The sequence below is a fragment of the Triticum aestivum genome, chromosome 7D, assembly GCF_018294505.1.
Source record: "Triticum aestivum cultivar Chinese Spring chromosome 7D, IWGSC CS RefSeq v2.1, whole genome shotgun sequence".
NCBI classification, from domain to species: domain Eukaryota; kingdom Viridiplantae; phylum Streptophyta; class Magnoliopsida; order Poales; family Poaceae; genus Triticum; species Triticum aestivum.
Window position 1 is genome coordinate 2,293,349 of NC_057814.1, and position 24,631 is coordinate 2,317,979.

At 41.7% G+C, this 24,631-nt stretch overlaps 1 long non-coding RNA gene across 3 annotated transcripts; it reads right to left on the reverse strand.

Moving 5' to 3' along the window:
• Positions 1–3,615: 3,615 nt before the first annotated feature.
• LOC123170102 (uncharacterized) lies at positions 3,616–11,643 on the reverse strand. Of its 3 annotated transcripts, XR_006485039.1 has the most exons (9): positions 10,857–11,643; positions 9,686–9,849; positions 8,679–8,935; positions 7,834–8,165; positions 6,924–7,522; positions 6,440–6,718; positions 6,082–6,116; positions 5,975–6,010; positions 3,616–5,084 (listed from the first exon to the last, which is right to left on the reverse strand). It is a non-coding gene; the product is annotated as an uncharacterized lncRNA (long non-coding RNA). The 3 variants fall into 3 exon arrangements; XR_006485038.1 differs by having other exon boundaries at positions 6,924–8,165; positions 9,764–9,849; XR_006485037.1 differs by having other exon boundaries at positions 6,924–8,165.
• Positions 11,644–24,631: the final 12,988 nt, after the last annotated feature.

Below are 24,631 nucleotides of genomic sequence, written 5' to 3' on the forward strand. Positions count from 1 at the left end.
GATGAATTTCATCAACGATAGTGGAAAACTGCGAGGGATGGAGGACGAATTATTGTGCTTGGCTTGGTCGGGCACAAGCGTTGACCCATTTGCCACTGCGTAGCAAAGGGGGACGGCATTTTAAAGAAGGGTGCATGAGTTCTTTCATGAGAACAAGCACTACCCTCCGTACAATGTGGAAAGGGTTCTTGATCGGAATGATAGCTCACTCAATCATCGATGGTATGCCACTGAATAATCCATCTAGAATTATGTGATTTTGTGGTGTGTACGCACAAATTAATAAAAAACCAGGCACCAAGTGGCATGGGACTCAATGATCTCGTAAGTTTTTGCTCCATTTGCTTTATGTTTTGTGGTGCGTGGGATTACAACGTATTGATCGTGTGAATGTTTTGTTTCCCTAGCCCGACCTCACGATGATGTTGTACAAGAAGAATGAGGGCAATCCATTCACGAAGCATCATTGTCGATCAAGTTCAATGGCCAAAGCGACTTTGTCAATTCACTCAAGACCGCCAATGCCAAAGTGTGCAAAGTTGGTGTAATAGGCGGCGTAGTTGGAGGATGGCTTGCACCGGCTACCCGTGTGTCGAGGTCGAGTAGGAAGAAGTGGGAGCACAATCAAGAAAAGTGCAATGGGGCGGCAACCAAATAGTCAGAGAAGTGGAGGACATCATGGACAAGGAGGTGACAAAGTGTCAAACACACTGAGCTCAAGGAGGAAAAGAAGGAGGAGAGAGTTATAGAGTGCTCATGCTAATGCAAGCAAAGATTCTCAAGGAGAAGAAGCTTGCGGTTAAACAAATGTGTGAAGTCCAAGGTCATGGACGTGAATGCCGACGAATTGAATGTCGATTTAGTGGCGTGGGTTCGCCAATTGCATAGCGGCTTCATTGCATGCTATGAAAATGGCTATTGACTGTTGAAGATCCAAGAAATTTGGGAGCAGGGGTGGACAAGTAGGAGATTTTTGGATGATAGTCTTATATGGTCACGTCCATTAATTCGGCTGTCCGTGGACACATTTGGACGTATCCGATTACAAATGGGGACGTTAATTCGAAGTTTGCCCATGGAGATGTCCTTAGGTGTACTAGCTACTGAAACATTCATCGACGATACCAGAATCCGACTGAGATAATTTAGGAAGACAAAATGTCACGTCACGTCCATAATTAATTAACTGTACTAATAAAGTACTCGTGTTTGGTACAGGTATGAAGGCATGCATGTGCAGCTTGCTTGTTTGCCAAGACAGCTATAACAAAGAAGAAGATATCAAAATTAAGCTGGATTTGGTAGTGGAGAAGACTGAGCAAAGTCCACGTTTACCATTGACCTCATTACTGCCTGATTCAAAAGCATGTGGGCATGTCATGTGTGCATGCTGAACAAGAAGAGCTCGTACACACATACTGAACCTCTAGATTAGGTGAACCACCTCCTGCTACACACTAAGCTAATGGATGACGAACGGCGAACGGCGGTTCAAATCGGGAGCACAAAAGATGATATTGTTTTAATAAATGTAAAAAATCTTTAAAAAGTTACACGTGTACGTATGGTAATTGGACAGGAAGATTTCTATGGCAAACCTATATGTAGAGAGGAAGTTTCACGGAAGGTGCATCTGCGACCAGACTTGTAGTATTAGCAGAGTTGACTGGACTTGGTCCAAGTCTTGTTGCATGTATAGGAGGTAGGGAGTTTATTAATCATCAGTCTCAAAATCCACAAAAATATTACTCACCCGTTGACAAGAAAGGCTTGCATACACCGAACGGAAAGGAAGGCGCACTTGCACTCTTTTGAATACTTCCATAGATGAATATAAAAAAGTGAGTCAATTTGTTAACGAATATTGCGGCAAAATATGCATATCTACTAGTGTTTCTTATTTGACTGGAAGACTCCATGTGAGCAAAAGATTATTACAAGAGCAGGAAGTGGGTGTATACCCAAGGGGGTATACAAAAGCAGTAAAAGATTTACAAAAGAAAAAAAAACAAATTCAACAACAAACAGTGGCATTTACTATTTGGTACTATTTGCTGAATTGTCTTTTCGTACCACATAAATGAATTTGTGTTTTAACTTGGATTTGTACATGTGTATAGAACACCATCTCTCTGAGATACATTGTATTTTCTTCAGAATTTTCCATAACTTCAAAACATAGTTTCCACGTGGTTTCCACCATAGCTTGGTTTCCACCGGATATTCTCTCGTACAAGGGGCGAGAATTAAGACATGTTCTAAGAGCATTAGCTTTGTCAACTTTTAGTCTAAAGGAAAGCAGGTGACATTTCCTTCAAAAGAAAAGGTGAAACCTATAATCAATACTAGGGCTGAGTTTGTCAAAGATTTGGCATTTCTCTCTTACCAAATACACCAAGCTACGATGATGAAAATTTCGACGACGAGCAGACTAGCAAAGCTGGCTCTAGCAAAGTGGACAGAGTCTGCAAATTCATTGTTATTGCCGAGTTGAAGAAGGTTTTCCTCGAGCGTCTTTGACTGAAAAAATATAAGATGATGAGATGATCCTGTTTTTCGACATCATTGTTGTAGCAAAGGATACACCAATCGTTATCCAGGGCAATACAGTTATTCCTTGGAAGCCTTTCTCTAGTGTTGAGCCTATCCCGAATGAGCATTCAAGGAAAATACTTCGGTCTTGTTAGTATTTGGAAGACCAAAGCAAGTTGGCGATTGTGGAAATTTGCGCAAAGAATCACACTTAAATTTAGACAGAAGATAAACCACCATTGCCACATGGGAGACGCAATCTTTGGTTTTGGAAGAATTACTTAGGTGTGTAACACAACATTGAGGGTTGACAATTCATCGAGCGATTGAGAGAGAGAGAGAGAGATAGATAGATAGAGAGAGAGAGCATGCAAGTATGTGTTGATAAAACATGGCATCACAACATAACTCTACAACTCAAATTATTTATTTAAGAGGCCCCGAAGAGCCATACATAACATGATATTGAAGGAAATATGCCCTAGAGGCAACAATAAAGTTGTTATTTTATATTTCCTTATTCATGATAAAGGTTTATTGTTTATGCTAGAATTATATTGATAGGAAACCTTAATACATGTGTGAATACATAAACAAACATAGTGTCCCTAGTAAGCCTCTACTAGACTAGCTCGTTGATCAAAGATAGTTAAGGTTTCCTAACCATGGACATGAGTTGTCATTAGGAGGGAAACGCACCAGCCAGAAGGGGCTGGTGTGCCCCCCATATGGGCCGGCCAAAGTGGAGAAGGAAAGGGGAAGGAGGAAAGGAAAGAAAGGGAATAGGATTCCCCCTTCCTTCCCCCTCCCCCCTCTTTCCTTCCCCCTCCGATATATATGGCAGGGGGCGGGGGCTTGGGAGGAGCCCAAGTAGGATTCGGTCCTACTTGGGGCGCCTCCTGGCATATATATATATATATATATACAATGCCCGTGCGTTGCTACGGGCGAAATACATGAATAAATCAAACTGATGAGTATATATATACAATGCCCGTGCGTTGCTACGGGCGAAATACATGAATAAATCAAACTGATGAGCTACGGGCGAAATACATGAATAAATCAAACTGATGACTAAGTGACATGTGTGAAGTCCTTCGAATATATTTCGCCTCTTATCAATTTCTTTAGCAGATAGTATGAGAGCAACTATGCATCGGTCGTCTGTTTTTTATCGGTGATAAAACATTGTGATCGCCGTCTTCTTCATCCTCTTTGTCTTCCTCCTTCCGTCCCAACGACCCATGTCTTCTTCATCCTCTTTGTCTTCCTCCTTCTGTCCCAACGACCCATCCTCTGATGTTGGTCGTGGCCAGTGTCGATGTCCTGCGCCACCCTACCCGAGCTGCCTTCTTTGTCGGTTCACCATTGCCCCGACACTGATCGAGGCCGGTGTTGATGCTACCTGCCCATTCTCAAAACAATTATGCAAATCTCAGATGATCTCTTAAATGAAACATGTTATCAGTGCTTGGCGAGATGGCATGTGCATAGCTTATAGGAAGCATGTGAAAGAGGGAGTCATGTTTTCAGAGGGATGGATTGATCAATACCAGCATGTCTGGAAACTTAATGCCTTCCAGAACTAAGCCACAAATTTTTCAAGCAAAGCACCATATTTTTCTTATGCTAGAAGGATGAACACATATGCAAAGGAACTGAAATCAACCTTAATGTTTGGCACAATTTTTAACAACGTATTGAAACTCCTAGTCCTAGACCCTTTGTTTTGTTTCAACCTTCCACTCCAGCTTTGTTTTGTTTCTCTGACCACCAATGACACATGAAGATAACCACAAGTGTCCCATCTGCACTGTGGCCATGAGGCAGTCCAGGAGCCTAAGCCAAATATCCTCAAGCATGAGTACAAGCGATTCCCGCTGCACTTTCTTATATATCTCATATTAATAAAACAAGAAAAATGTAGTTTGGTGCAGCTAGGATAGACAACTTTGGTACTTTGGTACTTTCCAGTTAGCATGAAAACTATACACCTATATAGAACAGAAGCAACTTTTGCAAAAACAAAATCGGATAGCAGAAAAGCTGTTTGATAGCCAAATACATATAGTTAAAATTATATCCTTCAAACTGAAACTAATAACTTTCACACCGAAGGAATGTAACGAAGAAATTTGAACAGAAAATAATAACTTTCACACTGGAGGAATGTTTAACCATCAGTCTTGAAACAAAGGATTGTATCCTTCAAACTGTAGCTAATATGGTACACATCTTGCTAGCAGGAGCAAGATCAAATTTTGAGCTAACATAGAACTATGCTGTAAAATTAATGATGCAATACAAAAAACAAGTGTCAGCTTGGTTTCTTTATGCATCTTGCTAGCAAGTTCAGGATCAAACTGTAACTCTTGACAGAGATTTTGGAGGAATGATGCTTTGTTAGGAGCAGCAGCCAAATCAGTACTAAAGGATTTTATAAGCTTATATCTGTATGCTCGAGATTCGATATCTGAGGTGATTGCTTGTGCTTCATGCTTCCCTAATCCAGATATATTTCTTAGATCATTCAAAGGAATAACCTGCAACTTTAATCACAAAAATATTTATGTTACGATAATAACGAGTATAAAACACTTTGATGGACAGTAGTATAAATTGTACAAGACCATGTATCATGTATTTAGAGTCTCACAGTCAACCCAACTTATGAACTCTTAAAATAATAGTGCAACTCACAGCTCATGTACCGTTGAAAAACATATGGCAATTTGTGGTGATAGACATGTGTACTATGACAGAAATAAAAAGAGTTGACCAGCCCTAGGAAAGGATTTTATGCAAATATTGCAGGTGCTTGTAAGAAAATGTCGCTAATCTTTACATACTCATTTTAAACATGCAAAACTGCAGCTCCATCAGAGAGGTGATTTAGTAAAGGAAGCTATTCAAATATTAAATACGCTCTCTCTCTCTCTCTCTCTCTCTCTCTCTCTCTCTCTCTCTCTATCTCTCTCTCTCTATCTCTCCATCTCCCTCTCCCTCTCCCTCCCTCCCTGATAACCGTGGATATTCATTTATTTAAGTGATCATCAAAAAATCAAAATATTCTAATTTGACTGTATAAGAATAGTGTAGTTCATTTGGATGTAAAAACATTGATGGAAGAAAGGAGTCATACAAAAACAAATTAACGCATCTATGAATAGAACCTGAATCAATTGTTCAAATACATGAATGATAATCCTGTCCATCACCGACTCGTTGAGAGTTGATGATAGTAGCAAGAAGAGTTCTACACTATTTTTCCACAAAAAGGCAAACATGATGCTCATAATGATTGCAACAAACACTTTCAACTACGAAGTGATATACACAGGCAAAACCTTTGGCAAGATAGTTATGCATACCAACAAACTATTAGTTGTGTATCATAGAATTAAACCTCGATGGAATAGCCATGTCAAGAAAGAATTACCAGGTGTACTAATTTTCCTTAGAATACAGATATGCCCTGCAGTAATGAAGAACAAAGCTGAAATTAGCAATCAGTCAGTACATCTATAAAAAAAATTAGTTGATTACCTTAATGGTATGAGGTTCAGAATACTGGTCCTGGTCTGTTTATACAAGAAGTGGAAAGAATAGAATAATTAGTAAAAATATTAGCTCTGAAATAACACAATTAGATACGAAGTGCAGATGCAATCATCAATTTTTCACCGTTGTCCACCTGCAACATCCATCCACCAGTGCATCATATGTTTGATTAAATGCCCAAACAGAAACAGGAAAAGAGAATATTAAGGAAGGGTTACTCAATCCAGCATACGTAGTATTCTCTAACGCTGCATGTAGATATAACCTCATAGAAGCTACATGTAGATATAAGAATGTCTTGATGCATAAAAAATTATTATGAAATCTTGGACGGAGATGGCACCTGAGTCGGCGGCGTCCAGGAGAGTAGGACCTGAGTCGGCGGTTTCCAGGAGAGTAGCACCTATGTTCAGAATCACAAAGGACGCTGTCAAGCCAGCGAGGTCAACAATCGGCGAGGTCGAGGCAGTGGCAATTGTGCCGCAAGAGTCTTCACTCGAAGTAAATGTTCCGAGTGTCTTCAAGGTTGATCCATTGCAAACTTCTTCACCCACGACATGGTCATTCTATGTGTCTTCAAGGTTGATCCATTGCAAACTTCTTCACCCACGACATGGTCATCCTATGTGTTGATAAATAGGTGTTAGTCACAAACATTATACTCTGGGTGAATAATCAGTGGTCTCTACAGTAAAGAAAACACAAGTATATAATATAACAACTATCAATTACCAGAGAAATAACTAAACTGTTCTCTCGCTTCAGGCAATAATGAATAGCAAGCAATTAGTAATACTCTCCAAGCTTCAGGCAATGATGGTACTCACCGGTGAGGCGTTTGGATTTGGTTGTGCTCCAACAATTCCTCCCACGTTGGTCAGATCTGAAGCTGGGGAGCGGCTGGCCTCCCATACGCATGGAGCTCCTCTCCTTGGCATGCCCGTTCATTGTACGGGGGTGGGAGCAGCAAGCTCTGTGCTTGGAGGGAGAGGTGTGGCTGCTGAGGCAGGATGTGCCCTGAGCGAAACGGGACGTGCGCGAGTCAAGGCCGGCGAGATGTTGAACCCCATGGCGCCCAGCACCGCCCGCTCAGGCCTCCATCGTCTCCCCCTGTTCCTATCCCAACTCCCTAACCACACTATCCCAGCCGCCTCCGTGCTCGTGCCCCGTAGCGGCGGCGGCACCACACTATTCCAGCCGCCTCCATGCTCGTGCCCCATAGCGGCGGCGGCACCACACTATTCCAGCCGCCTCCATGCTCGTGCCCCATAGCGGCGGCGGCGGTGCCGCCGATTTCACCTTATCCTCTCCAGCTCCCTTTTTTTGTTGCAAATCTCCGGCTCCCAAACGAATCTAGTCCGAGGTGTGGATGAATTGTTTCTTTTTTCTAGAGGAAACCAGACAAAGCGGGGAGAGAAACGTGGGTCTGCGAAGGCGGCAGTGCAGGCCGACGATGTGTCCCCGAAGCCCATGCCGCTTACGAACGTCAGAAAGAACAAGAAGAACGAAACGTACTAAATTTTCTTAGCGCACGAACGACGGATAAAAATTCCATATAAATAGTACCACCTCGGATATCGAAAATAATATAGATGAAAAAACTGAAAGCGTAAATTTACAGAAAGAAGGTATTGTGACGGTGAACCCACGGAGTCAATCCGTGCTTTATTATTACTAGCAAAAGGGCCCGTGCGTTGCAACGGGAGAAAAATAATAATACATGTTTAATGTGTTTACCACTTGTGCTGAAACATCACCCGCTGACCATCAACACCACCCCCTACAGCTCATGGAAGCCCTCTGACACGTCGTAAAGCATGTGGCACAACATGTTTGTACATAACAATGGAGTAGAAAACAATTAAAATATCTTTCCCAAAATGACATAACCGTCTTTAGATTGGCATGAGATAGGCGTACCTCTGCTAGAGCACGGTGGTCCAGCGATGTTGGTAGAACGCCGAGATTGTACGACGGCGTATGGAGTACGGGTGGCTTGCGGAGTTGGTAGAGCGGTGAGATTGTATAGAGGTATGTCGGAAACTTGTGGACAATGATGAGCCAAATAACTGCAGATTATCTCAGAGAGTTAGAATAATTATTTAACCTTGCAATTAGAACCCAAAGGGCTTAGGGATGTCTTTTTCCTTGATGACAGATGCAAATTTTCTGGATGTGAATTGGGTACTATTTATTATTACATATAGATTGATCGATGGGAGTGTAGCAAGCTACATCTCTGTTCTCTATCTAAATGTGCATCAATCAGTAGCAACATACATTATACAAGAAGCACCATACATCTATCTAAATTTGCAGCAATCAGCGCCCCTCTCTCTCTCTGCTCTCTCTATCCCTCATCTCTCTGCTCTCTTCCTTGCCTATCTCTCTCCCTCAAGCAGCAGCGCCAAGCTTGCCATGTGCTCTCTCCCCTAAAGCAGGATCTCATCCCTTCGAGTGCCTCCCCGTCTTCAGCCACGCAGTAGCGCCACCCTTGTATCCACTCGCTGGCGGCGCCATCTCTCCCTCTCCTCGATTATCAATTTGGTCGGATGTGAAAGAAAATTTAGGGAGGAACGAACCTGTGCTGCGGTGGCTGATGTTGGGAACTTGCGGCACGGCGATGTCGGGAGCAACTTGTGATGCAATGTATTTGCCTCCGGTCGAGTGGTTCCTTTCTATGGCGCGGCAATGTCTGGACCCGTGCCCCTGAAGATCTGCTAATCGGACACGACTCAAAGACGCACATCACAGGGACTCTTCTTCGAGTCAAAGTCCATTATGTGTGGGGGGCACGACGAGGTTGGGAGGGGAGAGGTTGGGGCGTGGCAAGATTGGTCTGCATCAGAACGGAGGTGGCTGAGCTAAAATGAAGACTAAAAGCATATTATCCACAATCTTCTCATAACATGCAGAAGTTGTAAAGCTTATTAAATTAATAAAAAATTGATCGGTTGCAAATTATTATTTGCTCTGAAAATAGAAGAATCAACTCAGTATTAAGAATCATGTTTATCTTACAAAGAAAAATAAGTAAACATCAGTATTGTTATCTTTTTTTGTGGGGTGTGTTGTTATCTACCCAAACAGTAAAAAAATAAGCATAATGTAATTTAAACAGGAAAAGTTTGAATACATGCTTTGCTATCTTAATCTGATGGAAAAATTATGTATTTTGTGGCAAGTTGTCAAAGTCCAAAATGTGGCTAAAAATAAAATTGTCGGAAAAACTCATAAACCTAAAAACTTACGAAGATGCAAATCAGTTACACGACTACTGCATGTTAAGACTCATCGAATATACAATAGAAGATTCATTTCCCTGCGATCAATACCAATATTGGCAGTAGTTAAAATTGTTTAAACAGATGGAGTTTATAAATCCAATATTTTTTATCCACATGCCAATATTACGATATATTAACTTTGTTCATATAATTTTTGTATTGAGACTCTTAGTGCATAGTAGGCCTGTTCAAATTCAGTACGCCCAGCCAGCTTAAGGAATTCACTCGCCAATCATTTACAATATATTAGACTGGGCCCATATAATATGCAGAGCTGAAAACACACTAATGACTAATCACACCTGCAGTCTGCAGTATCAAGTCTGGCAGGATTCAGAAATAGCATAAGTTCTGTGGAGGAAGTTGTGGAATAACAATACCCATTATGCCACCTTATTATATAAGCAAATTAGAGACCAACAGTCACTGAATAACCCTCCTGCATTGCCAATCGTTTTCTGGGCTCCTACACCAATAAGCAGGAAGAATTGAGTCAAACATTTCTCCAATTAGAAATGCAGAAACAACGGTGCAGCAAACAAAACCAAATGTACTACTGGATGACCAAGGGTGCTAATTTTCAATTGGATGACCAAGGGTGCAGAAACAATTAGGAAGCAGTAGATCGAATAAAGAAAAAGGGAAAACGGCAATCGCACGGCAGTCGCCACCAACTGCACACTGGCAGAGCAAATAACACAGGCAAGCTTGCTCACTGCAATCTCGTTTCGGCGGAACATGCGAAGTCATTGGACGGATGGCCGAATGGGTTTCCCTCGCACGTATAGCTCCATCTATCGCTGAAGATTGGGTCGATGGCCCCGATCTAGCTTCGCAAGTCTCATCCGATTCAGCCTGCGTCCCGAGACAGACTTGCCGCCAGGTAGCGACGGGGAAGGGCGGAGGGCGTACGTGTACGTGCCGATTGCGAGCGTATTTCGCTCGCCTCGGGCGTGGCCTGGCCCGGTGCTGCACTTTCCGGGGAAATCAGCAGCGGCGGGAAATCAATATCATTATTAGTTCCTAAATTCGCAATTCATCTGTCAACCCATACCAATTCACAGCGAATCCGACCAAACAAAGTTTAATCTTGATTGATTTTGATCAGAAAAACCATTTGTTATTGTTGCTGCATACACTCCGAAGAAGGACATCAGCCTGACGAATCCCGGATGCCGTAAGCATTGGTTCGGAAAGTTTCTTTTTGGCGAATACGCAAAAGACTTGAATATCATTGTATTGATAGAAGGAATAGATTATAGCAATTACAGACGTGAGCTCGCAAGCACTAACACGACAACCGGGTGAGCGAGACACACAAACACAGCCAAGCAAAGGGTTGCATAGCCCTAAGGATCTATCCTAAATCTCGCCAATGAGGTACACGAAGCATTGGTTCAGAAAGTTAACTCATGCAAAGAAAAGTAATACATAGTGTTGTATGCATAGGTGCAGGAAGCGGCAGGAAGTTACCTCATAACTCCAAGTAATACTTGATGTCGTATGCATAGCTTCAGAAAGTTAACTCATATCTTCAGAAGAGAGAGACCATGCGAATTGCTAGCGGTGCTAGGCTCATTGACAAGCAAGTTGGCTTGAGGAGATTGTACGGGGTTTGGCAGAAGAGGGCCATGGAGTGGAGCTCAGGGCCGTATCGATCTAGACCGAAGCAGAGCAGGTGAAGGCAGAGCACCGGTCGTCAGGCGAAGTTGCAGCAGAGCCGATTGAAACGGGGGACGGAGCATCGGTATGGAGGACGGAGGCCACTGAGGGAGGCTCGACGTACAGCCCAGCGCCGCCGCCTTGCTCTGCCATCGTCTTCCTCGCGGTGGGAGGGGGTGGCGACCCGGCCGTGGCGTCTAGCCGAGGGTCGAGGGGGCCTGTGGAAGGTGAGGTGACGGCGCTCGGGCGGTGGGAGGTGGGGGAGGGGGGAATAAGAGAGGGCTTGAGAGGCCACGGATAGCCAGCCGACGTGGATTCCTTGCCGGCGGCTCGTCCGCCTAAGGCAACGGCCTGGCATCTCCGACAGCGCTCCTCGTGGCATCTCAATCTCGATCTGATCTCTCTCTCTCTCTCTCTTGATTTGAGCAACGACTTCGATTCCGATCTAGCGGCGAGGTGAGAAGCGGCGGCGGCGGCTTCGTGCGTGCGGAGGAGGAAGGAATCGGATTTGTGACGATGATTTTGTTTGCTCATAATATGTAGCTTGTGGAGGCAAGATCCATCGTGGCTCTCAGGAGGAGTCATGCCCGATCTCTCCTTGTTTGTTTTTTCCATACCGTGCGTCTATCCTTGAGGCCGAAGACAGTCCTGTTTGCCCAAACGATCGAATCGTTATTCTTCTGCAAATCACTTATTATTGCACTGCGGGTTGATTTCCTCAAAACGGAAGGACTTTTTCGCAAAAGCGCCATGACGGACGACCAGCCCCAATCACAATTCCCGCAAGAAGGTGCGGACCCCAAATTAGTACCACCTCGTTTATATTACGATTTTGTCTATACAAATCGTAAAAGCGTATTATGACATGAGAAGAAAGCGTATTGTGACGGTGAAACCAAGGAGTCAATTGAATTTTTGATATTTATTGACGATTTTAAAAACGTATTCATATTCAAATATTTTAAGGAAAATCGTCCACACTTGTTTCCAAGAATTGTTGAAAATATTTAAAAAAATAAATAGACCTGTCGCTAAACTACTTTAACTGGGGCGCTGCAATTTGAACATAATCAACAGCTAGCTCATGCGGTTGGCGTCCCTGCTACCTAGCGTGAGGTCGTGAGATTGAACCCATCATGTGTGGTTTTGTTTTTCGTGCTATTTTTACGTTCTTGTTTCCTGGTTATGGGCCGGCCCGATTACGTACGCGAGGTTTCAGCCAAAGCTCGACTGGGCCGGCCCGATTACGTACGCGAGGTTTCAGCCAAAGCTCGACTGTTAGAGCTCTCGGGGAATAGTACCACCTTGGATTTTGATTTGATTTTGTCTACACGAATTGTAAAAGCGTATTACGACATGAGAAGAAAGCGTATTGTGACGGTGAACCCGACAAAGTCAATCCGTGCTTGGTAAATTGTTTGGGGCACCTAGGTGTCTGGGCACCTAGCATTAGTAGCTCGCATGTCAACCAATTTGCATTTATTGATTGGAAAAGAATTAAAACACACATTAATTGGTAGAGAGAGAATAACAAAATAAAAAGGAAAGAAATATACATGCATGCACGCATAATGTGACTCGCCGGTTTGTAGACCTTGTACGCATAGATGAATACACATACACATTAAAATTGTACCTTCATGAGGTATCTATGACTTATTATTTGTATTAATAAATTGTGCACTGACTCCAAATAATAGAGACATACCCATGATATATATACCTACTATGAATTATGTACATACGCGGACACGTATATATATCCAATGATTTATTCTAGGTCTTGCTAATAAAGAAATTATATGCATAGTGGATATGTATATACCTACTAACTAAATTATGTACATACGCGGGTATGCATATACCTACTAATGAAATTATATACATACACAGGTATGCATATACATACTAATTAAATTATATACATACGCGGGTATGCATATACCTACTAATGAAATTATATACATACGCAGGTATGCATATACCTACTGATTAAATTATATACATACGCGGGCATGCATATACCTACTAACGAAATTATGTACATACATAGGTATGCATATACCTACTAACAAAATTACATGTATGGGTATATGTATATCCAATTATGTTGTGAGTATATGTATACCCAATTATGTTGTGGGTGTATGTATACCTAACTGAAATTAAGTAACATACACGTGTATGTACATACAAAGTGATTTAGCTTACGAATAAATAAGTGCTATATAAGGAGGTAATAAATATTGATTTTTAATCAATATGGTATTTAAACTCCTTCCTTTTCTATGACGTGACATGCATGCATGAATGATTAAAGAATTAACGCCTACCAAATTAAGACATTTTCACTAGTTTCCAAATTAGTCGCTAAACACGATCCAACGACAGTTAGGCAAGGTGCCTGGGCACCTAAGTGTCCCAAACTGCACGTGCAACGCACGTCTTCATTAACACATAAATTGTACTCATTTATATGCAATAAGGGCATACACACATAAAAATATGGAAGTGGCCAAGTGTAAATCGACTGGAAATGGAAATTTAAACTGGGCCAGTCGATGCAAAATGAACAACACGATCCCTTGTTCAGCCTCGGGAGTTTCTTCTACCTCCGACAATTTCTTTCCCCAGCCGTCCCATGGACCATCGGCCGGACCGCCAACCACCACCGTCCGGCCCTTCCTGGAACCTCCTCCCACCGCCGTGCCGCCGCCGCCCCCAGCCATCCCTCTAGCCCCGGGCCTTGCCTGTTTTTTCTCCGGGAATCTTCATCATCGCCGTACTGCCGCCCCCACCACTGTCGTGCTGCCTCCCCCACCCCAACCCTAAGATAGATGATGAGGTAGCTTGCCAGGAAGCTTCTTCCTCCCCTCCGGTGAGCTTCTTCCTCCTCTTCGCCTGTCTCTCCCTTCAACCAAAATCGACTGATCCGAATTCAAAAGTCAGGCGACTGACATGTAGCTATTGTGTAAATATATATACCTCATGCACATCAGAGATCATTTTTACTGTTAAAATAAATGTATAGAAGCGGAAATATCATCTATTGATAAAAAAACTAAATTGGACAAGACCGGATGCTATATCTGACTTGACCAAAAGGGCTAAAAAACCAACTAAAAAAAAGAGAATGTAAAAGAAAAAGACACACCGGACGCCCCCTCTCAGTTCTCCTCGCCTCGTCACCTACCTTCCCTTGTCCCTTCACTGTCTCCCCACTGCTCCCTATTCCATGGTGGCCACAAGCCCACAACTCTCTCTCTCTCTCTCTCTCTCTCTCTCCTCAAGCCGCCCCTCCTCTTCGTCCCCACCGCCGGCGCGAGGTCTCGCACTCTTCCCACTCTTCTCAGCCCCTCCTCGTCGAATCGGTCGCCAAAGTGCCCGAGGATCCGCTCAAGCTCGGTCTGGTTGCTGGGCGCCGGACGAAGGCTGACGCGGAGGCGCGGGAATTGCCTCCACCAGATCGGTGGCTGTGGCAATCATGTGTCGCAACCTCCGCGCCTGGTGCCTTCCTTTCCATCTCGCTCGTCGGCGGCTCCCACCACCCTGTGCGTGCGACTGCGCTGTGCCCTGTAATGCCCATGTGCGGCAGCTGTGCCTCGGTGGATGGTCCCCTGCAAGTGCAAGCCGGTGCCGGTAGACGATCTATTCCCCACTTCGGCTTTCATATCTGCTTATTTCTGATTTGAGATACTCCCCATTACCCACTTCTGCTAATCCCTAATTTCTATCCATTCCTGAATATACATAGGTAGCTCAGTAGTCTAGTTTAAGTACTCCCTCCGTCCGAAAAAACTTGTCCCAACCTTGTTCCTCAAATGGATGAATCTAGCACTAACTATATGCTAGATACATCCATTTGAGGGACAAGCTTTTCCGGACGGAGGGAGTATGAGTCATTTTAGAATCAGGGAGAAAAATTAGAAGTTGTTCGATTAGATGTTCTTAACTTGGTTGCAGCAACTGTTATGAGTGGGGATTCAAGGTAGTTAATATTATTGAGGCAACCATGCTGCGATAAAGTTGATTGATTGGTAGATTTGAAATCTGGGTGGCTAGGGGCGCTCGGGACCAAGACAGATGAGGTTGATTTGGCTTGATCCTGCCAAAGAAATTTGCTTCTTTTTTGAAAAATGAAAGCATGTTTTTAGAAGTTCCCAAATGCGAGCTTTATAGCAAATAAAAGAGGATCAAGAGAAGAATAGTAGGATAAGTATGTATGACTCTAGGATAATACAGGTTGAAGAGTGAATAATTGATAGTGTAGGATAATGATGATGCTATGCTGTCATATAGAGGACGGTGGTTGGCTAAAAGAGCTTATCACCTCAAAAATTCCTTTTCTTGGAATAACTTGCTTTATTAGAAGTCCATAAACATCTCTGGCATCTTCAGTACTACTTACGACAGCTACACAAGTGGTATTCATGATGTAGCACAACCTTTTAGATATATTTCTTGTTGTCCCGGAACCCCGGTTATATCAGAAGTGTGTTTGCAGGCTTACAAGAAATGGATATTGAAGACCATCTAAGAGTCAGGGAATTTGTTCGATCCTAAATTTTTGGGACTCTGAAATAAACACAAAGATGGGAATGGGGAGGCATACCTGCCTGCCATATACATCAACCCGAAGCTTTTGAGCATTGTACAGAACAAGTAATTGACAGGTTTACTTCATGATAGTCTTGGATTTGGTTTGGCCAAAATGATCAAGTACTTACTACATAATTTCTGAATTTACCAATTATTTTTTGAATGCATCAGTTAGACAACGGTGATACATCAGAGCGTCTCTTTAATAGAAACGACTTAATTTTGGAGGAGGACTACCCCGTTCCCAAATCCTAGCTCCGCCGTTGATGATACCTGAATTTACTTTAGTAGATCTTCTCTTGTAAAATCCAAACTGTTTCCAAGCCTATATGTTTTGTTTCATATTGTTGTTTATCATGCAATACTTATCCTGCAGCCATCTGATATGCAAATTTGATAATAGAAGATGACCAAATTTGTGTACAGGAAAATGCATATTTTTGGACTGGGTTTTGTTGTCCACTCTATTGGACCAAGTTACAAATAGATCATACTTACTGGGTTTTATTCATTCAGTCATACAGATTCGAGCACTATACTATTAAAACAATATGATGGAGGGCTCCAGTTTGATGCACTGTTAAAATTCATGTTCAAGTCATAGGAGGTAGATCTATTATGGTTTGTACAAAATTGATACATTCATCATCACACTATTGTAAATATGCAAATTTGAGTGAAGAGCATTGTTATAAAGATGCAAATTTGACAGGGATTAGGGAAGCAATGAAGTATGCACATATATGTTAAATAGAGTTTCCTTTAAAATCAGGAACTGATCGCCCCCTATCACATTAACCCAATTGAATATACTGTAAAATTATACCATGTTCCTTTGGTGCAGGCAGGTGCGTTGCCTGAAGAGTTCGTCGGCGCCGATGTCGGCGCCTGTGGAAGGCGGCGATGGCCAACAGTGGCTGGGCGGCGAGGGCACAACAGTGGCTTGGCGGCACCGACGTCTGACTGTAGTGTGCATCTAAACGGCGACATCAAAGAAGACATCGAGATTAACTGGGATGGAACTGGCCACGTATTGCGCACAAGAGGATAGTCTGCACCTGCATTGGCGAGAAGCGCGTCGTCGCGGGCGTCGTCCGCTACGCATGCCGGCGATGGCGCAGGACAGGCTGGGCGGCTGCGACGTACGTCCGGGTGGGCAAAGGCTGGTAGATCGAGCTGATTCCCGTAAGTTTAGACATTTATTGTGAGGCAGACGTGTTAATTCCCATTAATTGTGGCTAATTTTCTGTAGTTGATTGGACGCGAACGCAAAGGGTGGAACTGTTTTTTTTCCGGGGGAGGTGCAACTGTTTGATCGATGGCAGAGTTTCGTCCGCTAATGTAAATCGCTAAACATACACAGGGGAGGTCTGACTTTTATGTGGACGGTTAGATGCCTGATTCTGGGGATGGTAATTTGTCTTGTTTGGCCTGTGTACGTTTAACCGGGTGGGCATAGTGAAGAATATGTTTGCTTGTTTAATAGTAGTAGTATATATATATACCATAATAAAGCAAATTGAGTTTCTTTCGTCCGTCATGGCATTTTTTAAAAAAGTCCCTCTATTTCAGAGAATTCAACCCGCAGTCCTGTTTTAAGTTAAAATGAATCGTTATTTTCGTATTTTACACAAAAGTCCCTGTCTTTTCTTGAAATCAACCCGCCGTCCGGATTTAAGTCACACCCGAACCGTTATTTTACATTTTTCGAAAACCCCCTTGATGTTTTAGGAAATTCATCCGCGGATCATATTTAAGTCAAACAAATGCTTTTTAAAATCATCCATATCTTTTAAACCGTAACTCCGATTTGAACATGTTATACATGAAATTTGATTAGAAAAATATGTAGAATATGAATATGAGATTATTTTTACCTGTTAAGTATTTTTAAATATTATTTTGGAATATATTTGAGTCAAACCAAATGATTTTCTAAATTATCTCTATCTTTTAAACCGTAACTTCGATTTTAACATATTATATATGAAATTTTATTAGAAAAATGTGTGGAATCTAAATATGATGTTAATTTTACCTGTTAAATATTTTGAAAATATTGTTATGGAAGCAAACTTATAATTTATAGCGCAAGATCTGTTTTTTTCATACCGGCGGCGATCCGGATTGCAAATAAACACCCACTATAACCATATACGGAAAAGAAAACATCGATAACTACACGACATACCTCTGAAAAATGTCGCAAGGGAAAACAATAAATTTCTCATCGCGAGAGTGACAGAAAGAGAGCGAGAGAGAGAGAGAGGGGGGGAGAGAGAGACACCTTAGGATTAACCATATTCAACACACATTTTTTGTTGTTTTGTGTAAACACCGAGGCCATCGCCGGCGAGGGTGAGAAGAAGGATAAGCGGCAACACAAATATGATGCCTCGCAAAAATAAAGGAGATGGACCTATTGTGGTCTTGAGTGATGGTTGTTGAGTTATGAGTGTGTGTTATGTTTTCTGTCCCGTTGCAACGCATGGGCTCTTTTGCTAGTATATATATAAGACGACAGTTTGGGACACCTAGGTGTCCACGCACCTTGCCTATCCGTCGTTGGATCGTGTTCAGCGACTGATTTGGCAACAAATGTAAATGCCTTAATTACTAGTTAATTTGGCAGGCTTTAATTCTTTAACCATCCCATGCATGCATGTCACCTCATAGAAAAGGAAGGAGATTAAAATACCATACTGAATAAAAATTAGCACTTATTGTTTCGTAGAATAAGTCACTAGGTATGTAAATACTCGTGTATTTTACGTAATTTCAGTAGTAGGCATAGACATACACACCACATAATTGGGTATATACATACTCGTACATATACTTTTTTGCATGGTAACCACATACATACATAATTTCGTTACTTGGTATATGCATACCCATGTATGTAAATATTTTTTTAGTAGGTATATGCATACCACGTATGTATATAATTTTGTTAGTAGGTATATGCATACCCGCGTATGTATATAATTTCGTTACTAGCTAGAACATAGAATAATTTATTATATACATACCCGCGTATTAGATACTCATATTGAATTGTTAGGAAACAAAAAAAGAACATAGTAGTTCAGAAAATAATTTATTGGGTATATAATACCCGCTTATGTGCATAATTTCGTTAGTAAGTATTGATACCCGTATTAGATAGTTAGGAGACAAAAATACGTGTATTAGATACCAATAGTAGGTCAGAAAAAATAAACAATAATACGATTTATTGTATGGCAAGTCTTACATGCCTAATATTTAAAAATGGAAACAAAATGTAAGAATGGAAAGCCTTGCATGAAGAATAGTTAAGAAAGAAATCAAACAATCATTGTGCAGCGATACCTACCTAAAACAAGCAAGGTGCCCGAGCACCTAGGTGTCCCAGATAATTTACCCAGGATCAGAATAGTTATTTGGATCACGGCGTAGGGTCCGAAGACGTTCTCGAACTAAATACAAGCGCCGAACCGCTGAGAAAAAAGAAAAAAAAAATAAACCCATGCACCCCAGCGCCTCACATCCCACCCACCCCGACCCGCAGCTTTCCACCAATTGTCGCCGACGCCCCACCCCGCGCGCCACCACCCCCTCCACCTCCGGCGCGCCACCGCCCCCGCCTCCTCTGGCGCGAGGCCACCCCCTCCACCTCCGGCGCGCTGCCGCCCCCGCCTCCTCCGGCGCGAGGCCAACCCCTCCTCCTCCGGCGCGCCGCTACCCTCGCCTTCCCCGGCGCAAGGCCACCCCTCCTCCTCCGTCGCGGTGTCGCCCCCATCTCCTCCGCCGCGAGGTCACCTGCCCACAGCCAACCTGATCTTCTCTGCCCTAGGATGCTCCCAACACCGCCGTCTACATGTCGCTGCCAGACCCACGCCGTCGCCCTCGGCCACCTACTAATTAACCATCGACGGCCACGGATCTAAGCGCTAGCCGCTGGATTTGGCGGTTTCTCACGGCGGTGCTGCTCCGGCGAGCCTCCGTCCCCAAGCGCGACGCAGAGAACAACCTCCTCCCTCTCGTTCCTCCTTCATCCCCGTCCACCGAGCACGGCGCATCCATGGAGGCCTCCTCCCTCCCGTCCCCTCCTCCATGGAGGTAGGCATCTGTGAAGTTCGGCCTGGCCAGCCGCGTCAGTTCGACCCCGCCGTGCCCTGCGCCCCTGCCCTGCCTCCAGCCACCAGAGTCCCCTTCCACCACGTCGCCTCCTCCCAGTTGCGCCGCATCGCCATAGCACTCAGCGCATTTCGCCGCTGCCAGCTCCTGCCGTTCAACTTCGCAGCCCCAAGAAGTTCGGCTCAGCCACCTGGTTCCCACTGCTGCAGCGCCCGGACGAGGCCCAGGTCCTTCTTCTTCCATGCTCATACTTCTGCAGGTATTTGAGTTTCAACAGGTATTTGAGTTCAGGAAAAATATTTGGGTGAGGGACAGTGTGAGAGATTTTCAACACTGCTTATTATTCCTGTTCAGATTGGCGAATCCTCACATTGTCGGACATCGCCCATGCTACTCTTGTACTCACAGGCGGAGCTCTCGGTAGGGCGAGGGTGGGCGCCCGCCCTACCTTGATTTCCTGTTAAAACTTCTTAGGTACACGTATATGCAGCATAGTTATGTACAGATTGATCACTACTTTTTGTTTTTGGGGCGAGGAGTGCTGTATTGTTGGGTCGTGACTCGTGAGCATCACAAGAAGATCTATCCAACACACAAAGCCAGCCAGCCGGAGGATCTCGAGCACGGTCGAGTCAATAGCTTTGTTCCTTCGTCCACACGGACAACACCAAGTCACGACTCACGATTGCCGCTAGCGGCGGCTAGCACCCAGCAGGAGCGGGGCGCGGGGTCACGGACAGCAGCGGTCAATGCCCACAGCCACAGGTCACACCGGTGGCGCGTCCACCGGCTGCTCGACCTCGTGCATATGGAGCGAGACTGCAGGCCAGTGAGCCGCAGGTCCAGCCGACGGCGTGGGGAAAATACAGTGATTTTGGTGGCATTTTCATGTTAATGTGGATGGACTGTGGTTTTTCATCAAAGTGCTCCCTACCTTAATTTGTTTTCGTCCTCCGCCACTGCTTGTACTGATGAAATTTTGCACGGGTTAATTGTGGATGGATCATGTGTCTATCGATCGATACTTTGTTTGTGTATATGTGAATGCATCTTGTTTGTATTAAAAACAGTTGTGTTGTTTATCATGTGGTATGTACCAAAAAAAAATCCTTTTGGCCCTTGTTTGATCTGTACAATAGTTCAATCCTGAAAAAATTACACATTCTGTGGCAAAAAGGTGTGGAGTGGGAAATGTTAAATCATCCATTAGAAAAAGTTTCACGGATTGTCTCTTGAAAAAGAAATGTTAAATCTCCGGAATTCACATAAAAAATACAGGAAGTTCAATTACCAAACTTCATTCAGTACATAATTATACAATATAAAAAAGGTAAAAAAATACAGAAGTTCAATTACCAAACTTCATGAAAAAATACGAAATTTCAATTAACAAACTGTTTGTGTTCTGGAAGTTGAAAGGAAACTAATCAAAAAGTTAACATGACAAAACCAAAAGAAGCCAGGACCTTAAACCAATAAAATGCCATGACGAAATAATTCCTTCCATGTGGGTTTCCTAGAAAATGTTGCATTTTCTGGTTGCATGAACGATAAAATGTTCCAGTATCACAATCGGCTTATAAACCATATTTTTCTCTAAGAATAAAACTAAGAAGTTCAAATTAAAATATCAAAGAAGTTCCACATTTATAAAAAACTCAGATTTTTATAATCCGATAAAAACCAACAAATTTGAATTAAATTAACATACGAATTCAAAAAGTTAACAAAATAATGAATTTTCCGCATTTCCAAAAAAATCTAGAAGTTCAAATTATTATAACGGAGCAGTTAATGTTTACTAAAAACTCGGATTTTTAACCGCTACTACAGAATAATAAATAATGAAGTTCAAATAGATTTCCCATTTGAAAAAAAGAACTTCAAATTTAAATAACGAAGAGGTTCGACGTTTATTCCAAATTTAGGATTTCAATGACCAGACGAACTAGTTCAATTTAGAAAAATAGAGCAGCTCAAAATTTGTAGAGAAAAAAGATTTTCCCTGTTTGTACATAAAAACCTAGATGTTCAAATTTAAATAACGGAGAAGTACAAATATTTACAATACCAAGAAGGTCAAATTAAAAAAAACCGAGCCATTCAAAAAGTTTATAAAATCCGATTTTGCCTCTTTTCAAAAAGACCTAGAAGTTCAAATTGAAATAATTGAGCGGTTCGATATTTAATACATAAGTAGGACTTTTCTCGTTACTAATGAATAACCGAGAAGCTATTTGATATTTATAAAAAACTAAGATTTCCCCAATACTAAAAGATAAAAACCAAGAAGTTCAATTTTAAAAAACTGAGAATTCAATATATATATATAAAATTCAGGTTTTCTCGTTGCTAATGAATACAAGCAAGAAGTTCAATTGGAAAAAGCGGAGCAGTTTGATATTTATTTGAAAACCTCGGATTTTTCAGTTACTAAAGAATAAAAACCAATAAGTTCAATTTGAAATAACAAAGAAGTCTGATGTTTCTAAAAAAAACTCCAGTTTTCACAATTATAAAAATACACAATGAAGTTCAAATAAAAAAGGTAGAGCGGTTCAATGTTTATAAATAAACTCAGATATTTTCACGTAACCGAGAGAAGTTCAGATTGATAACTGCGAGAAGTTCACGTACTACACGGTGTGCATTTTGTATTAAAAAAAGAATGAAAAGGCAAATGCTAAAAAAATATTGCTAGAAGTTCAAGTGCTTGTCCCGAGAAAGTTCAAAAATTCTAGTGAGAGAGGTTGAACAAAAGTACGTGACAGAAGTTCAAGATGAAAACAGCGGGAAGTTTGACTACTACACTGAATGCATTTCACATAGGAATATAAGAATAGAAAACAAAAAGCTTAAAATGTTTGTTGCAAGAAGTTCACGTGCTCCTCCCGGTGAAGTTCAAGATCTCTAGTGCGAGATGATCGACCTTCAATTACATGTAAAAAACAGGCAAAAAATGACGTTGTTTTTGCCATTTTTAAAACTGCTCTTAAACGGCAACGAATTTGTGACGGTTGTCTTGATGAAAAATTTAGTTGCTCGAAGTTCAAGTAACCTGCCCGGGAAAGTTCAAAAAAGGATCTCCCCCATTACTAACAAATAAAACTAAGAAGTTCAAATTTAAAAAATGGTGAAGTTCGATGTCTATAAGAAATGCAGATTTTTCTCATATTTTGTCCCGTTACTAACGAAAAAACCAAGAAATTCAGTTCCAAAATATCCAAGAAGTTGTACGATGTTTATTACAAAATTAGCATTTTTTTCCCGTTACAAATGAATAACACCAAGAAGTACAAATTGAAAAAACCAAGAAGTTCAATTTAAAAAAATACAATAATTCAATGTATATGAAAATAATTAGATTTTCCTTGATAGTAAATAATAAACCAAGAAGTTCAATTTAAAAAATGGAGCAGTTTAATATTTATCAAAAAAACTTAAATTTTTCCCATTGCTATCGGATAAACCAAGAAGTTCAGTTCGAAATAACGAAGAATTTGTATAATGTTTATTACAAAACTAAGATTTTGTCCGTATAAATATCGAATACAATTCTTTACTCAAAATATAAAAATGATGAAGTTCAAATTGAAATAATAGAGAAGTTTGGAGTCTATTAAAACCTAGGATTTATCTGTTGAAAAAAATAAAAAGCACAGCACCATTTTTTGCACTTTTAAAGACAACTCATAAACGAAAAGAATGGTTGCTAGAAGTTCAATTGCTCGGCGAGGAAAAGTTCAAAAAATTCTTTTGAGAGAGGTTCACAATGTATTTAGATGTCCAAAATACATGAAAAAATATGTTGCTTTTTGTGTTTTAAAATAATTCTCTCAAACCAGAGAGAAGTTCAAAAGTGACAACAACCGAAAGTTCACGTACTACATGGTGTGTATTTGATATAAGAAAAATACAAATAAAGTGAAACAGAGTGAAGTTCAAACAGACATGCCCCAGAAGTTCAACTACTTCACGCAGTGCGAAAAACAACACGTCAAAAAATAGCACGTCAAAAACAGAGTGAAGTTCAAACAGACATGCCCGAGAAGTTCAACTACTTCACGCAGTCCATTTCCATTCGCGATGAAGGCAGAAATCATGATCTTGTCATTTTCTAATTTACTTCAAAACGACAGGAATATCATTTGTGTAAGTTCAAGTCCTCGGTCGGAGAAAGTTAAAAAAATTATTGTGAGAAGGGTTTGTACAAAAGGAAAATCATTTGTGTAACACTAACGAATGGATGAGAAAAATTACAAACGAAAATACATCACAGAAGTTCAACGTGAAAACAACAGGAAGTTCAACTACTACACTGAATGAATTTCACATGGAATTTTTTAAAACCGTCGCGAGTATGAAAAAATGATCAACACTGGAAAGTTGCGTGTCTACAGCAGCTTTCCATCAGTATATCACTTGCTCAATTCCGGTGAGTGGATGGAGAGCTACAAGCAGTGGATGGAGATCTACAAGCAAAAAAACACGTGAAAAACAGAGTGAAGTTCAAGTAGACATGCCGAGAAGTTCAAGTTCTTCACGCGGTGCATTTTCGAAGAATCTGTTTTGCGATAAAGGCAGAACGAATGATCTTGCCGTTTTTGAAATTACTTAAAAACGTCTAGGAATCAGAGAAAACCGTCAACATGAAAAAGTTTCGCATTTTCCGTAGCTTTTCAACGGTATATTATTTGCCCCATTCCGAGAAAGTTTGTAGAAATTATGGCGAAAATATGTTTTCGGCAATTTTCGAAATTGACTTAAAACCTTAAGGAATTAGGAGAAACAATACATACAAAAAGGTTCACATCTCCTCAAGCTTTCCAATACCATATCATTTGCTGCATTCGGACTTACAGTTA